The 5,314-nt window shown below is 49.6% G+C and overlaps 1 pseudogene across 1 annotated transcript; it reads right to left on the reverse strand.

Moving 5' to 3' along the window:
* Window positions 1–336: 336 nt before the first annotated feature.
* Window positions 337–2,727, reverse strand: LOC311344694 (alpha-1A adrenergic receptor pseudogene; annotated as a pseudogene). Its single transcript has one exon. The product of its transcript is annotated as an alpha-1A adrenergic receptor pseudogene (transcript).
* Between the last annotated feature and the right edge of the window lie 2,587 nt (window positions 2,728–5,314).

A 5,314-nucleotide genomic window follows, 5' to 3' on the forward strand; every position in this document is an offset into this window, starting at 1 on the left:
AGGACCGCCGAGGACTTTTCCTTCTCATTTCCTCTGACGTTCCCTAAGGAACGTCAGAGCCACCCGGGGCGGAGTCCCGGGGTCGACCGGACGGAGTCCCGGGGTCGACCGGATGGTCCCTGTGGCCTCCAGTGGGGGGGGGACCCCCAGGGAGGACCCCCCCCCCCCCGGTAACACCCCCCCTATCGCCCCGGTCCGTGGCTCTATCGGACCGGGACATCTGCTCACTCTCTGCCACCCTCCTCTGGGACCCATGGGGGCTTTCCGTTGGAGATTGGTTTAGGGTGTGGGGGGTCGGCGGTGGGGGGGTCGGGGGTGTGGGGGTGTGTGGGGGGGTCGGCGGTGGGGGATGGGAGGACCCTGAACTACGCCTCTGCAAACGGACCGCTCTGTCAGTGACGCCGTCCTCTGTGTTTTGAAACGCGGCCGTGTTCCACCTCAGAACAGAGAACCAGAAAGGTTTTAAAGAGTCAGGACGAATGAAGCCGTTAACGGAGGGCCAGCACCACACAAACACAACGAATTGCTCACGGGTAATGAGACTATATTAATCTAAAAGAGTGTGAGCAGTGCATGAATATATTGGCAGACCGCCGAATGTGAAAATGAACTGAGGCTCGCCTCGTAATCAAAACTATTCGGGGTAATTGCTTTTTCTTCAGCACTCAACAAACGCCCCTGGGAAGGCCCGCTGATAGGCCACGGAGAAACTCGACCTATCCCCAAGCGTGACAGTGCAGCTGATCAGAAGTGAACGAGTGAGCCATAACCAACATTTCTCTGTAGATATCTTATATATGTTTACCGGGTGTGGAAGCAAATGCATGGCAAAGCTCCGGAAGCAACATCAAATCCCTTCAGAAGTAATTAACTGATAAGTGCGAGCTACGGAAGGGTCTGATAACCGGAGCCGTGTTGTTGTTGTTGTTTTTGTTGTTATGTTGGTTCTTACGGCCAGCCTGGGGTGCAACCTACCTATGGGTAGCGCCAGGAAGAAGGGCAGCCAGCAGAGCGTAAACATGCCCACCACGATCCCCAAGGTCTTGGCGGCTTTCTTCTCCCGGGAGAATTTAAGAAGTTTCAGAGTCAGGGAACTTCGCGCCTGATTCGCGCGGCCTTTCCCGGCCCCGGAGCAGCTCGGGTCCTCCTGTACCTGGGAGCCCTTGTGGATCCGCAGCGTCAGCTCGCCCGAGTTCATCCTCTCCCGCAGCACCCCCGCCTCCAGGTTCTTAGTGGTCCGCTTGGCGACGATGTACACGCGGCAGTACATGGCCAGTATCACCACCAGCGGGATGTAGAAGGAGCCGAGCGAGGAGAAGAGCGCGTAAAACGGCTCCTCCGTGATGGGGCAGACCGTGTCGTCCGGCGACGGGGGCTGCTTCCACCCCAGCAGGGGTCCGATGGAGATGACGATGGACAGCACCCACACGCCGAGCATGGCCAGCAGGGCCCGCTTCTCGGTCACTATTCCCGGGTACTGCAGCGGGTGGCTCACGCCGATGAAGCGGTCGATGGATATTACGCACAGGCTCATGATGGACGCGGTGCAGCACAGCACGTCCAGCGCGGCCCAGATGTCACAGAAGATGCGGCCGAACACCCAGTAGTCCAGGATCTCCAGCGTGGCGGACACGGGCAGCACCATGGTGCCCAGCAGCAGGTCGGCGATCGCCAGGTTGATGATGAAGTAGTTGGTGGGGGTGCGCAGGTGCCTGTTGCACACCACCGCCAGGATGACCAGAATGTTGCCCACGATGGCGAACACGATGAAGGCGCCCAGCACCAGGGCGAGCGGGACGGCTCTGGCGAGGTCCACCTCGCTGCGCTCCGTCCGGTTGCCCGTGGAGTTGCTCGAAAAGTTGTTGACCGAAGCCAGAGACGACGTGATCGCTCCGGAGTCGATTTTGGAAGAACCATGATCCCACACGCGCGTGACATTGTCGAAGCTCTGATTCATTTTGAACGGAGCGGTCCTCCATAGCAGGCTTCAGATCACTTGCGGGCTGGATACTCCGAACTGCCCGACATGGTGCGTCTGCACATGGCACCCGGCAGCAGCGTGCATGTCGGACAAGTGTCCTCCTCCTCCTCACACAAGTGCTCCACCGGTTACGCTCAGTCTCTCAGTGCGCACAATCCCCAAACCAAGGAAAGAGCGCGCCTGCACGACTGTGCAGCTCAGGCAGTCTCTACTCCGTCACCACCACTCTACTTCACACTACGGTGGGGAAAACTTGACTTCACCTCACATAGCCTACTTTAAGACTCAAGCGACTTAATAAAACTCGAATCATTCCGCGAAAATATACCCCAAAACTCTTCTAATGTTGTGTAATATCCTAGGTCGATTTGGGACCGTATCCTCAGTAAAGCGCATAACTAGAGGTTCCTCGGCTGCCTTTGCGCGCAGGCATTCCTTGCGTCTCGCAGAATTGTGCGGGAGTTGCATGAGAAAAGCGTCCCCATGGCTCCGCTGTGCGTAACGTGGGAAAGGCTCCTCAGGAGCGTCTCCGAGCCAATGGTAAGAAGGCCATTGTGCTTCATTCATGTTCGCCTCAGCTTTATGTTACAGCTTCACTTTGACAATAGCCGCTTTGAGTTATGTTTTTGTTTGTTTAGCAACGACACTACAAACACACAACGGCCATGATCACAACATAAATAGTGTATTGTTATCGTACCACAAGCCTTAAATAAATGTCAAACAATAATACACACACAAATAAACACAAAGTACATTTCTCCCTTCTCCACACTTTTATTAAAAATATAATATATAATAAAATAATTTAAAAATAAATATAAAAAAAGTTTTATATATAAAAATATATATATTTTAATATTTATATGCAAAATAAATATTAAAATAAATATTAAAAAAATTATATATATATAATTATTTTTATATTTATTTTTATATTTATTTTATCATATATTATATTTTTAATGAAAGTGTAAAAGTGTGGAGAAGGGAGAAATATATATATATATATATAAACAATTAGGTAATGTGTGTATTTCTTATCTTTGTTTACTTTGGGCTTTCATAAAGTGCAAACCTCGCTCACTGTGCCACTGAGCGCTCTTTGGACCTTCCATGCGCGCTCCCCTTGCAGAGCACCCCCGCTGAATACCAATGACATGCCCCCGAGTGCCCGCTCCCAACTGGCTCAACCGTCCCAATGCTCACGTCATGCTCAGAGCATTGGTAAATCATCCGTTTTGAGCGATGGTTTCCCGAAGCACACCATATCTCCACTTCCATACTCGGTGTATTTACCGTCCGCTCGTCTAAACAGATTCTACCCTCAGCCGTTGGAGAATGTGTACTTTCAGGAGGAGGGATGTTGTGTTCAGAGGGGGAGGGGGTGAGCCGTACCGCTCTGAGTTCAGAAGGCTTTTCATCAAGCGCAGCTATTTGAACTATTTCTCGTTCGGCTATTTGCATCTCATTAAATCACCGGCTCTTCTTATTGGCTGCCCCTCTAATGTGGGTTGTTTTGTTTAATCCAAATGACCAGAACCGAGGTTCCTTTTATTTTGGATGCTCATGTCACAGCGAGACCCTGCGGTCCATATACATTCCTCCGTCCGTGTTCCTCGCCTGAAGCCCCACATCCCGGAGAACGGTTTACGAGGCATTTTAACAGAGGTTCTGTTTTTAGCTGCGCCTCAACCCGCTTATTAACCTGCGGCGTGACACCCAAGACAGCGTTAAAATCACACCTTCTTACCATCACACTCACAAAACCCACCAAGATCACCAATGCGTCAGAAACATAGCCACACAGGTGTCGCGCTTATACGTGTAAGTCTGAAGTCAGATAGTTAGAGACTGGAGAGCGGAGAGAAGAATGTACACGTAAACAAACGTTAACTGTAGTACGCAATTCAAGCACTGGCTGACAGCAGGACCACCAGCTGTGGAGGTGTTTGCCGGCCGGTAACAGGCAGCTGGTGATGGCCGCTGACAGCCTCCAACGTACCGTTTGACCTGCCTGCTGGCCCCTCTCACCGCGACCCAGAGGCTCATCCGCTTGTCTGTGCTGCTGCTGCTGTTGGGACTGAACGGGTCCAAACCGGTTTATCTGTAACCATTTATGGTACTTAAAAACTTACAAATAAATCCATTTATATTTACTCAACAATTGCGAGATTTCCTCCTGAGTACCATTTATGGTGAAAGGAGCACACTGATCCGAAGATCAAGACAGTAGGCCTATCTATCTGTTTATCTATTTATCTATTCATTTATCTATCTATCTGTCTATTTATCTATCTATCCGTCATCTTTCTTTTATCTATCTTCTATTATCCTTCTTTCTCTTATATCTATCGTATGGCTGGGTTTCTAACAAAGCTATCACAATAAACAGCAGTTTGTCACCCGGACTCTTGTTCTCCGAGGTATAAGGGCATGTTAAACAACAGAAAAAATCCTCAAATATTTGCGGAAGCGCTGCATATCCATATAGGGCGGTCTGGGGAGGTCAAGGCTAACGTGAGAGTGGAATGCCTCAACCTGTAAATCCACAGAACAAGAGAACACGAGATTAACTTCTATTGAAGTCTTCCCCCTTCCCTCACTGAGGGACAGAGTGAGACATATACTGTATATAACGTATATATTTATATATACAAATATATTCTGTAGCTGTCTTGGCTTACATTTACATTCAGGGCATTTTGTAGACGCTTTTATCCAAAGAGACTTACAATAAGTACATTTGTCAGAAGAAAGAGAAATGATAAAATATATCTCTCTCTGTCTATCGGCTTAATCAGCCTCAATGTGCTCACTACCTTCTGACAGACGCGGCCCCATCTCACTGAACTGGTCCGACGACCCTGAACCACTGAGTGCAGGAGGGGTCATTTGACTTCAATTGGGGGGGGGGGGGGATGTCTACGGACATTGTTGCCATTCCCTGACACACCAACTCACTGTTGCTGTGTCTGTTGACGCAGCGGCGCTACGGCTGGCGGATGGCAGATGGAAACACCTACAGCAAATATGATGCAGTGAGCGGTCACACATTCCACGGTTGAACATCTGTGCAGACACCGCAGCGTGAGCTATTAAGCGTCATTAGTCTTCTATGGTATGTGGAACACAGTGTGGATTTATTCGATGTTGTTTTGCCGGTGACGTTAAGAGTAACCAAGGGCGCGCTGTTGAAATCCTATGATGGAATGACTCTGGATTTAATTTTTCAGGAAGAAAGCTGGGGAAATAGTGATTATGTGTATTTTTCACATAACAGTTTCGTGTTTCTCCCCTGGTGGATAAGTCGTTAAGGGTTTGAATGACACC

This window comes from Micromesistius poutassou, assembly GCF_964030765.1.
Source record: "Micromesistius poutassou genome assembly, chromosome: 6".
NCBI lineage: Eukaryota > Metazoa > Chordata > Actinopteri > Gadiformes > Gadidae > Micromesistius > Micromesistius poutassou.